General features: G+C 40.4%; 1 pseudogene; it reads left to right on the top strand.

Annotated features, from left to right (window-relative positions):
- The first annotated feature begins 1447 nt into the window (after positions 1 to 1447).
- LOC120294500 lies at positions 1448 to 11049 on the top strand (annotated as a pseudogene).
- Positions 11050 to 12858: the final 1809 nt, after the last annotated feature.

Raw genomic sequence — 12858 nt, 5'->3', positions numbered from 1 at the left:
TGCCCAATGCCCAATGGCCCAACGTCTCTGGGGCCCACCCAGATGGCGGTAATTCCCCGGGGTGGAGGGCCCACACGGCGAGCGTCGCTCTCAAATCCTCTCCGACCGATTACCAAACTCCAAACTCGGATTTTCCCCGGCGAGATTAGCCTCCAAATCTCGGATTTAATTAGTGATCTGACTTTAATTACTCCCAACCCAAAAAAAAAAAAAACAGAGGCGGACTGACCGACCACCAGATTTTTTTGCAACTATGCGATTTCTGAAAAAGAGATCAGTAAAAGCGCTTTGATGAGGATAATTAATGTCCTTAATAAAAAAAAAGAAAAGGAGAAACCTTTAGAAAAAGCAACGAAAAGTAACGGACCCCAAAAAGAAGTAAGGTCAAAAAAGAAGAAAGAAAAAAAAACCACTGCAAACAACATTAAAGGAAAGGGAATAAGAGAATTACGACATTGCCACTGCTTCGGCAGGGCCCCACCGTCTTCCATTACTCGCCTTCTCTGTCTCGACAGTTACCTCGGTTCTGTACGAGAAAATTACATAGATGATGCTTAAATAAAATTTAATACGTAACGCGATCTCAAGAATTTTTGATTATTCGTTATGATCTCCGAACTGTAAATTTAATATGAACTATCGTCTCTAAAATTTCAATTTGTTTGATATGATTGTCAATGAATTTTTGATATATACTATCCAATGGATAGTATATTGAAAATTTACTAAAAATTTAGTGATTATATAAATAAATCAAATATTTAGACATCACATTCAAATAATTTGAAAGTCTGGGGGACCAATTCAAAGTTGAAATTATTTGTCTGACTATGCCCTTTCTTCTTCGTTGTTTCCCGCTGCTGCTCCTCGACACGGGTCGTCCTGACAGAGCGAGCTCGGTAGTTTGACTCGAGCGTTAGAAAGAGGAGAAAGGAAATTAATTTATTATTATTTCTTTCTTTCTTTCTTTGTCTCTCTGTTTGGTTTGGTTTTTTTTTTTTTTTTGGGGCGGAGGAAGGAAAGCAAAATTAGGCCCTGCTTTTTCCAATAAAGCCCGTAAGACGGAGGGGCATGAAAAGGGAAAACCGATTTTCTTTTCCTATTTTAAAAATAAAGAATAAAAAAAAAAAGGGCCTAAATATCTTCGAATTCTCGCATTTCTTTAAAGAAAAAGCATTCGCGACCCTCTCCGCTTTCCCCACTCTCTAACCCTAGAATTTTTGCTTCTCCTGCGACTCCCGCTCTCTGCGCGTATTTTTTTGCCAATTTTGTTGGTGAGTTTCTTGCGGATTTTTGGTGTTTTTTTCCGATTATTTGCCTTTTAACCGTGTTTTTAAGCCATTTTTAAGCCCTAATTTCCGTAAAATTAAATATTTTCCAGAAAATTGTTTTCTTCCTCGTTTTTGTCGATTTTTTAACCAGAATTTCTCGCATGATCTACTGCTCAATGTCGGAAAATCGCTCGGTTTTTGCTTTCCCCAGGGAGTCAGAAAATACGCCGTGTAATTTCTGGAGATAATTCGCAGTAATTTGTGACTTTTTCTTCGGATTTTCTCGAGGGATTTTCGCTCGAAATCTAGCAATTCTGGGGTTCTAGGGTTTAGATTTTCCCAAAATTTTGATCTCTGTCGCGGTTGTTGTTAGTGAAGGTCTTCTTTTGGCCCATTTTTGCAGTGGAGGTTTTTTGGTTTTAGGAGCAAAACATGCTAATTCTTCGCAAAGCTGTCTTCTTCAAGGATTGCCTTTTCTCGCTACCATTCTGCTAAAAATTTGAGCTTTCGAGGAGTTGAGCTCGAAGGTTTAGCGTTTTCTGTGGCTGATCTCGTGGAAGATTTTTGTTGCAGGGTTTTTTTATGGAGAATTAAGTAAACCCAGAAGGGCAAAAATGTCAGGATCTGAGACAGAGTCATCGCAAGCAGAGGAGACCCTTCCCGGTGGGTCTCCAGAAGGCTTCGCTGCCGTCGCAGCCGGTGGTGCAGAACATGCGCTTGGCCTTCAGCCCCGATGGGACAGCTGTGTACAAGCCCCGCCGCCGCGTCACCCTCCTACAAGGCCCCTTCCGCCGCCGGGAACGGCGGCCCCGCGGAGGCTGCCTCGGCGGACGGAGGCGGCCCTGCCGCAGCGCTGCCCCACGGGATCAACATGAACGTTGGCGCGGAGCCGGCGAAGAAAAAGAGAGGGAGGCCCAGAAAGTACGGGCCGGACGGCACGATTGCGCTGGGCCTCACGCCGGCGGCCCCGCCGAGCACGGTGGCGCCGCCCGGTGGGGGGTTCTCCTCGCCCCACCCGGTTTCCGTGGTGGCTCCCCCGGCGTCGGCGGGCGGCGGCGGGTCAGGGCCTGCATCTCCGAATTCGTTCAAGAAGAGAGGGAGGCCTCCTGGTTCTAGCAACAAGAAACGGCAGCTGGAGACTTTAGGTAAATGGAAAAGAGATGCGTTTTGACGGGCCTATGGGTGTTCACACCTGTCCCCGGATCTGGGTTTGTGACTTTTGCAACTTCTTGAGAAAAAGGTGGTGTCTGGTCTTGTGGTGCTGGATCAGCTGTCTGAAGTCATGTGGCGTCTCTCTTTTTATGCTAATTCTCCTGGTTTCCAAACTTGGGTTTCTGATTGGCTAACCAAATGGCTGATTGGTCGTTGTTGATTCATGGTGCTGTGCATTTGCGTGTGTTTGTGGATACCATTTCACTAGGATACGTCTTTAAATAAGGGAAAGCAAGCTGGTATCTGCTGCAACTTGGGGGATCTGTTGTTGGGGTCTGACTTCAGATCTTTTATGTTGAATGACTTCCGTACCCTTATTTCTTGTTCTGCAATTTTCCATTTTTCTGTCTTCGGTTTATGTGGACCTTGCCTTATGTTATTCCTGTGCTTACTTGGTGAGGTCAGTTGCAGCCGCTGTTTTGGTTTTCGCGACTTTAAACGTCGGGGAATTTGCTTTGTGAAGATTTTGACTTCTTCCCCCAATGCTCTTTTTATGATTTCTCATTGCGTAGCATATTAAAAACAAATCATATCTCGAATGTTCCTTTTTTTTTTCTGGGGCCAGATATTCGAACTGTTCATTGCTATATACCTTTTTATATGTAGATTTTATTGCTTATGATTTCTTTTCTGCTTTGATTAATAGAGTTCTCAAATGCTTTTTTGTTATGAAGAATATAATGACCTACCTTTCTTGTTTATGGTTTTGCCTGGGAATAAGTTGACTGACTGATTAAAAATCTTCTTGCAGGATCACTTGGAATTGGATTTACACCACATGTGATCACTGTAAAAGCTGGAGAGGTTCTCTTTGGCCCTTTTAATTCTCCTTTCATGTTCTCACAGGCTGCATCTTTCTGTGAAATTTTTAATAGTGATTCCAGAATAATGTCATTTAAACCATGACTATTTTCTGGTTTAATTTGATAAAACCTTCATAAAGTTACTGAATTACATTCGTGTATAAGACTGGCCATTTCACATAACTAATTAATTCAAGTATGTTGTGGTTGGTCTTCAACTAAATTCCAAATCGGTCTTCTTTGTGCTGCTCTTTGAATACTATTGCTTGGAAACTTTTCTTGTTGGGTACAATGTAAATGGTTAACTTGAGCCAATTCTTTAACCTGCATGATACCAGAAGATCCTAATGACAAGAGTGGAATTATGTACATTGATGAATAGAGTTATATTTATGACATTTTCCTTTTTCTATAGGATTATTGAAGCTTTCTCTGCAAAAATTGATAATTGGAAATATGCTAAAGTTTATGTGGCCAAAAAGCATGAGTTTACTCACTAAAAATTGCAAGAAGCATGTGAACGAGAAAACATTGCTGTCAAGCAAGCAAATTTGGCCTACAGATAGTGATATTGCTTTTCTGTCAAGCTTCTGTTTATTGACATCCAAAATTTTTCTGCATGGTTAAATTGATTTAGTGAGGTGGTGTTTCAGGACGTTTCATCCAAAATAATGTCGTTTTCTCAACATGGTCCACGAGCTGTTTGCATTTTATCAGCTAATGGAGCCATATCGAATGTGACCCTTCGCCAACCTGCGATATCTGGTGGGACTGTAACTTATGAGGTTTGTGAGACTGATATAATCTCTCCTGATCTTGAAGTTGATAATGAGATTTTTAAGGAATGAGTTGTCAGCATCTGGACCCATTGGCTTTTTCTAAAATAATATTGCCCCCATGTAATTAAAAAACGAATAATGCTCTGTCCGACTAGGAAATCTCTCTTTTTAAGTTTTACTTTTCTTTACTCATCTATTTTTTACAGAATAATTTTTGAAGGGAATGATTCGAAGAAAGAATAATGTCTGCGGCTAGTCCAAGAGGAAAACGGAGATCTTGATTTGTGGGAATTGTTCATCGAAATTCTGTTGAATCGCATACTTTCTTTCCTCTCTCCTTTTCAACTCAACTTTTCAACTATCAACCGTCATTTGGATCATACTCTAACTAGCTGCATATTCTTTCTGGTGCATGGAGAGCACTATGGATTTAGGATGGACATTATCTGATTGTACTAATCAGTTCAAGTAACTGAAATCAAGCACATATAATGGCTGGAGTTGAGGAGGAGGAAGTATTGTGGGTCACATCATCGAACAGGAGAAGTTGATAGTCAGATAATTCAACACGAAGTTTTCTGGTTTGGTTGTTTTAATAGTTGAAACTTATATTATAAAAGAGTAAAGCCAGTTGTACTAAGATTGGTTTACAGAGTTGGTATCGAGTGATGTAGCATACTGTGAGGGAGTACTTAAATAAATGGTTGTAACCCAACAGAAGTTGGCCATACTGGTTTATAGATTGATTTCTCAAATTAATCTTAGTATACCTATCATTATTCATATGGAAAATGCTGGTCGAACCAGTTCAACTTTGCTCTATACACCTTGGCCCTATTTAGGAATAGCTATAAATAGGCAAACATTTCTTCTGGCCATCTAATCCATCTATAGCTAAAACCTCTTTGCGCGGCATCTGCATAAGCCTTCTGTATTGCTTTCTGTTGACATTTGCATTCCGAAAACTTTGTTGCTGGCTTTTTTTTTTCTTGTATGGGTTGAACAAGTATGAACTTTTATGCAAAGTGTTCGTGATAAAACATCTGTTGCAGCATTTAGCATCTCTCATTTTGTGATTGTTTTTCAATGCAGGGGCGATTTGAAATACTATCACTCTCTGGTTCATTTTTGTTATCTGAAAGTGATGGCCACCGAAGCAGAACTGGAGGTTTAAGTGTATCTCTGTCTGGGCCAGATGGTCGTGTTTTAGGGGGAGGGGTCGCGGGTCTTCTTACTGCTGCCTCCCTGTTCAGGTTCTTTTTCCCTTTGTATGCTTCTTTGCATGTAGGAGAGAAACTTATACAACCTTGGATTCAGAATCTATCTGTGCATGTGGTCACTCCGTTCTTGCATTTTTGGAAAGTAAATTTTAGTCTAGTAGTTACACTAAATCCTTTATTAACTTACAATCTGGTCTGGCCCACATCTGGGTGAAGCAACACTAAAGATGTACTGAGAAAAAGATGTTTGGAGGGCAATGTAGGGTTAAGAGTGAGATCTTTTTCCAATTTAGCTGAGTACCGGAGGTTTGAGTTTGCTAGCATCTCATAACTTTGTCTTAAATTTCACCTTGTGCTTGGCTTAGTGCGTGTTGTGAGTTTTAGGGGAAATGGTCTCAATTTGATTTTTGTCTTCTCAATTGCTGCAAACATTTGAAGCGTGCATTGTGTTAAACATTCCAGGTGATCGTTGGGAGTTTCATTGCGGATGGTCGCAAAGAATCAAAAGCGAACCATGCAGAACCTTTTCTAGGCACAGCGAGGATCGGATCGTCTGGTGGGTTTACAGGGGCCAGCAGCCCGTCTCATGGGACTCTTAGTGAATCCTCTGGTGGCCCAGGAAGCCCACTAAACCAGAGCACAGGAGCGTGCACTAACAGCACCCCACAAGCCATGTCCATTGTACCGGTACCGTGGAAGTAAATGTCCACTCGTTAATCTAATTCGTGTGGTAGGCTTCGCATGCTGATAAATAGATGGCTAATCTATGTGATCCTCACCTCTTGTAGTGCCAAGTCCTTGCGTGAGATCCGTAGAATAAGGACTCCAAAGTGTGTTTGGAATATGTGAATTAAGTAGATAGCCAACCGTGATGTTTCACTGTCGTGTTGGTCTAATGCTAGAGATTGGCTTAGTGTTTATGGTTAGAAGTTTTCATTGTTGTGAGATCGGCGAACCTCGTGTTATATGGTCCATGTATTTATGGTATCAGTTTCACCATAATACTGGAAGGGGATTCTTGTCGGCTAATTTGATTTATGAAGTATGATTTGTTGCTTTTGAGTGGAAGACTTGGAGCTTCAGTTTCTGGATTGCACTTGACGTGTTGATAATGAGAAAGGAATCAAAACTGCAAGCTGTTTTTAACAAATTGAACGTGATCATGCTAATCAATCTACTTTCGGCCTTTGCCTTCACCATAAAAATGAAAATCACACTTCGATTCCTCAGTCTGTTATCTTATTTGAAACAACCACACTTTTTTTGGAGACACCAATGCGCAGGGTGGAATACGGTGGGGCTGAGAAGTCATGATTCCATGGAATGCTGTGGAACCAAACTGAGGCAAGGTTCCTTGAGCTTTTGATGAGCTCCATGAACTTTATGTCTAGTGATTGAAGACAAAGAATGTCCAGTAACTTATCCAATAGATGAATCCGTCATTTCCTGATCGAAATCAGATGAAGCTCAGCTCAGTAGGCCACAATTTGACTCTGAGAGGGGGAGGAGTCGAAATATATTAAGTAGTATCTCATAGTTTAGTTTATCTGCTCTAAGTTTAATTGCAGAAGATGCAGAGTGATCAGTTGGCATCTGGTTCCTGAAATGATGGAGAAAGAACAAGCTTCTCTGTTCATAGATGTTTGATTATATCTCTGTATACTACCAAATATGGAACTTTGTATTATAATCAAAATCAACATTGCACATCTAGAACTCAGTGACTGGAGCCATTTCTCGCCTCCTTGCTTAACCATAACTGAAAATGACTTTGGAGGCATGCCCAGAAGGTGCTCAAGCCGGAGATTGCGTCTTTGCTTCTTTTTTCTAAATTGAAGTGATTTCTTCATTATCAACTTTAGAGAGGACAAATGATACTCTAGTCGGGAACATTCTTGAATAGATAAGGATCAGTAATGAATATTTCCCGATAGCCTGACGAATTATTTGATCTCTCTGGAAACGATTTTGTCGCTCTGACATTCTGCCCATGATTGGTTGGTTTCAGAGCACGCACATCTCATCCTTTCTTCTTGTGTGCTCTCTGGTGCCATCCCTCATGAGATTTCTCATCTTTATGAAATTCATATTGCTTGATCTGTCTCACAATGGTTACGGTTTGAGACTGGTCGATTCTCTTTTAAGATGCTTCTTTAGAAACTAACAGAAACAAGAGAACTCTTCATGGATCTCGTCAACATGTCTGCTGCACCATCCGACTCCTTAATGAACACGTCTTCTACGTCGACGTCTCTGGGACTCGGCGATTGCTTTATTGCAAGTTACATTGCCAGATTATGGTTTGAATTTGACGAATCTCCAGAGTCTCGCTTTACAATCAAATGCAGGGCTGCTTTTTTCTCTTCCGTAGTCAAACTGGAGTAATTCCCTCTTGTCGTTGGATCTTTCCTGAGAGTACATCAGGCGAATTACCTGATTCGATCAGCATCCTCACTCAACTCATGTATATGGACCTCTCCAAAAGGGACCTCTCTGGTTTAATCCCTTCTTCACGATCAAACCTCGAGTGGCTTGTCCAAATAGACCTTTGGGCGAACAAGTTTGACGCCACAGTGGAACCGCAAATTTTCCCAAAGCCAATATCTCAGTCTTTTTCATTGCATACAACAATTCCCAATTGTTGGGAAAGAGCGACAAATTCACTTCAGTTCCCATCACTTGCCAATGGTCTCGGAAATGCTCAATGAAGTTAAATTTTCTAGTCTTTGCCAGAAGCAAAATTTCTGATCAATTTTTAAGATGGATATAGGAGGCAGGAAAGAGCATTCTGGAGTTCCTGGACCTTTCTGGCAACTTGATTACTGGAAGTCTGCAGTGGTTCTTTGGAAGAAGTTTGACATATTCAAGGCACGCTTCCCATCCAGCCATCTTCCACGATGTGGTTACGGGTCTCAAACGACTAGTTCCCTGTAAAGGTCTCTTCTTCTTTTTGTCTTCTGAGTTCACTTCAGGTTCTAGAATTATCTGATAAAGATTGCAGTGGCACCACACCTCAGTGCTTGAGTAACTTAAGCAACCTCGACAGTAGACTTGAGCAAGAACCTTCTTCTGGGGCCATTACTGCAATCGATGACCAACTGGGCCTGGTTAGTCGTTTTAGGTCTTAGCTATAACCAAATAAAGGACCTGTTCCCTTATTGGCTGGAAACTCACTCGATCTTTGGTGAAATTCCTCCGAGAGAAAACAAGTTCCACATGAATAGATCAACTCGGGAGGAAATCTCCATTTCCTTGGCTGTATTTGTTCAACATTGCTCAAAACGACTTCAATGGTAGCCTGCCCCGAACACAATTTGAAAATTTTCAGACCATGAAGGCAAGCCTGTACGTATAATACGCTAGTTTATCTACCTCATACTAGGTTTGAAGGACGTGTTCCAACTCCCCTCACCTGTTTTGGTATTCTATTCGGTTCCAAATAACGACTTCACAAGAAAAATCCCAATTTTCTCAAGTTCTAGTTGAAAGTGCTAGTATGAACACCTAGAGGAGGGTGAATAGGTGTAAGAAAATTTTCGTGAAACGTAGTAAAATATTTTGCTTTTGAATATGAATTTAAAGAACAACAGAGTTTGAGCGAGATCAGACTTTAACAGTTAAATAGAATTACGAACAAAATAAAAAAGTTCAGGGAAGAAAATAAGAACATATAATTTATAGTGGTTCGGCTTAGATCAATTCTACGTCCACTCTTCCATGCTAACAACCTTCTAGCTGGATTCCACTATGCAATCAACAAGAGATTATAATTTTGAGTACAGACACTCAGTGGTAGATCACAATATCTCACTAAGGCACTCTTTTGGTATTTCTTTCACGATCACAACTGTTTAAACTCCCCAAAGACAAGTGTATGATCAAAGTTTGCTCAAATTTTAGAATTATAAATTTTACGCTCTATCATTTACTTGCTCATCGATCCTTGATCTCCTTAAATACTCATCCCTTTCCAAACTAGCCGTTGGATAGTATCTAGAAGATCGTCTTCCAATCTACCCATTGGACAGATCCGTATCTAGAATATTTGGTAGCCGTTGAGTGATAAGTAAAATCCCAAATTGATTCTCGATCGCGTATACAAACAGAATCTTGTTTTCCATAACTAGAGCTTTTCTGTATAGAAAGTTTTTGTCATCTAATTTGTTAATCAATTAGATTTGGTCAATCAAATTAATCTTGATGTAGAATCCAAACCAAATCATTAGCCGTTATACATTTAGGGCTTGTGTTATGTTCTGTCTCATTTTGGATGTAAAGTCTGAGAGTAATAGATTTTATAATTTGAGTCTGAATATATTCTGCTTCTGAACAGATTTAGTTTGAAGGTTTGGACACAATTTGAATAAGTTCAGCTTTAGCATAGAATCTATTTTCCAGTTCTTCATTCACGTTTAGTTTGAAATTTGTTAGAGTTGGTAGACTTCTGATGTAAAACAGACTTTGACGCTAAAGTCTGGCAATCTTCAAACTTTGACACAAAAGTCTGGAAATCTTCAGAATATACTTTGGACATGACACAAAAGTTTGGAAATCTTCAGAATATATTTTGGACATGTGTTACGTTCAATCTTCTGGCCATCTTCAAACTTTGAAAATATCATTTACATGTTCTATCATTTGCATGGTTTATTACTTAACCATTAAACACGTTAGTAGCCTTTAATTTATTTTGTTATCTTCAAAACATCATAAGGGATTTTCCTAACATTGGTCACGTGGAATAACAACTTGAGTGGATCTATTCGCACGTCTGATGTGTCCTCCAAGGTCTCCCTGCCATAAGCATCAGATTGCATTAGTTCCACGGTGAAAACACTGCGCCAGTCTCCCAAATATTAGCTTGGGGAGTCTCTGTTTGAGTCAAAATCGACTGCAAGGTCCATGGCCTGATCATCCTTAAAACTTCTAGATGTCAGCGAGAACAAGATCGAGGATGCATTTCCAGTTTGGTTAGAGACCCTTCCACAATTGCAAGTTCTGATTCTTGGGTCAAATAAATTCTCTGGCTTGAAGAAGAGGCCAGGGACTCATCATCCCTTACCCAAGTTGAGAATCTCGGACCTCTAAATTACTCCACCGGTTGTTTTCCTACCAAGTACGTCTTAATTTTAAGTCAGACTATGGAGATGGACATAGATTCTGGACATGGTGGTCTAACTGTTTATAACAGGGACGTATTTCCCATGCGTAAGGGGGGCTATATTCTCTTATCGGCTCATAGGTAGATTCCACGACAGTGACATTGAAAGGAAGGGAGCCCCAGCTGGCGAAGATTTGGAATGCCTTCAGAATCATTGGCTTGTTTAATAGCAATTTCCAAATGGAGATCCCTGAAACCATTGGAAAAACTCATTTTGCTTCGAGTTTTAAATGTTTCTGGCAACATCATCAGTTCCGTAGGTTCATCAATAGTGAATCTTGCGTTGCTGAATGGTTAGACCTTTCTTCAAATAAGTTCAAGGGTGCGATTCCTCTGGAGTTGGCACGCTTGGCATCTCCCTCATTCTTAAACCTCTTAGAGAAACTATCATATCTCTCCTACTCCATAAGGGAGCCGGTTCGATACTATTAACAATAATTCCTACCTTGGTAACTGGACTTGTGTTGACTCTTCTTATGATAACGTGCTCAGGCAACGAGGCTCAACTACTGCCGCCTTCCAAAACTCTCGAAGAAGATAATTCAGAGGATATGGATGGATGCGTTTGGGAGATCGAGTGGGCAGGTTATTGATGCCAACTAGACGGTGGACTATCTATAGGACATGTCGTGTTTCAAGTGACTAGAAGAGACCGACATGGTTTGTGAGAAGAAATTTTGGCCAAAATGGAAACGCAAGAAATGCAGTGTATAACAAATCGAAAAGTTGCTGACCCTGGAGAGACATTTCTGTGTGCCTTGGACAATCCATATTTCCTGAGAGTTTTATGCGTCCATCAGCATCGCAAAAAAAATGAACAAGTGGATTTTCAAAAATTGAATTGGAGCACTTCCAAGAACAAGATAGTTCTTCATGTTATCCCTTTAACAAAGTGAAATTCTGAAATCCTATAAGACACGGGAATTGCTGAATCTCAAGCTCGTCCCAATCTGTCACATTACAGAATTTGAGCAAACGAATGGCTCAGTTTGGCTGGTCCAGAATTTTAGTCCCCCCCTCTCCTCATTCTGGCAATTGGCATCTCTTTCCACCCTCTCTTATATCCCTTCAGATGATAAAAAATCGACCATTGATGAAAATGCATATGGTTCCACACCATCAAAGGCATGACATTTTGCGTGTCATTTCTCGTTTATACCACCAACTCTTCCTATGATTTTCAATGGGAAGAAGGTATTGCCTTCAATAGCCATTACGATAAGCAATTGATGGTCCTAATGCAAATATAAATCAGCGCCTTCCAAATTCGACATAATATAAGTGTTAGGGAAATCCCTTATGATGTTTTGAAGATGACAAAATAAATCAAAAGCTACTAACATGTTTAATGGTTAAGGAAAAGACCATGCAGATGATAGAACATGTAAATGATATTGTTAAAGTCAAAAGATTGCCAGAAGACTGAACGGAACACATGTCCAAAGCATATTCTGAAGATTTCCAGACTTCTGTGTCAAAGTCTGAAGACTGCCAGACTTTAGTGTCAAAGTCTGTTCTACATCAGAAGTCTGCTCACTCTAACAAATTCCGATCGAACGTGAATGGAGAACCGGAAGACGACTCTATCTTTGAAACCGAACCGGAAGATAGACTCTATGTTGGAACCGAACTTATTCAGACTGTGTTAAGACCTTAAAGCTAAATCTGTTCGAAGCAAAATATGTTGAGACTCGATTGCAAAGTCTATCGCACTTAGACTCGGATTGTAAAGTCTATTGCTCTCGACTTTACATCCAGATTCGTCGAACGTAACTCAAGCCCAATCATATAACGGCTAGTGATCTGGTTTGGATTCCACATCAAGATTGATTTGATTGACTTAATCTATTTGATTGACGATTGGATCTTGAAGACAAGAACTTTCTATACGAAAAGCTTTACTTATGGAAACCAAGATTTCGTTTGTATGGGCGATCGGAATCAATTTGGGATTCTACCTTTGTCACTCAACGGCTACCAAATCTTCTAGATACAGAGCTGTCCAATGGGTATATTGGAAGACGATTCTCCGGGATACTGTCCAACGGCTAGTTTGGAAGTGGAGGAGTATTTAAGGAGATGAAGGACCGATGAGCAAATAAGAGATAGAGTGTAGAATTTATAATTCCAAAGTCTGAGCGACATTCGATCATACACTTGTCTTTGGAGAGCTTAAACGTTTGTGATCGTGAGAGAAATACCAAAAGAGTGACTTAGTGAGATGGTGTGATCTACTAAGTGTTTGCGCTCAAAGTTATAATCTCTTGTTGATTGCATAGTGGAATCCAGCCAAGAAGGTTGTTAGCGTGGGAGAGTGGACGTAGGCTTGGATTAAGCCGAACCACTATAATTTCTGTGTTCTTATTCTCTTCCCTAACTCCTTTGTTTAAAGTTTATTTTATTCCGCATATA

Source organism: Eucalyptus grandis, chromosome 6, assembly GCF_016545825.1.
Source record: "Eucalyptus grandis isolate ANBG69807.140 chromosome 6, ASM1654582v1, whole genome shotgun sequence".
Classification (NCBI taxonomy): Eukaryota; Viridiplantae; Streptophyta; class Magnoliopsida; order Myrtales; family Myrtaceae; genus Eucalyptus; species Eucalyptus grandis.
The sequence above is the reverse complement of the archived record's forward strand: the minus strand, read 5'-3'. Positions and strand labels throughout refer to the sequence as shown.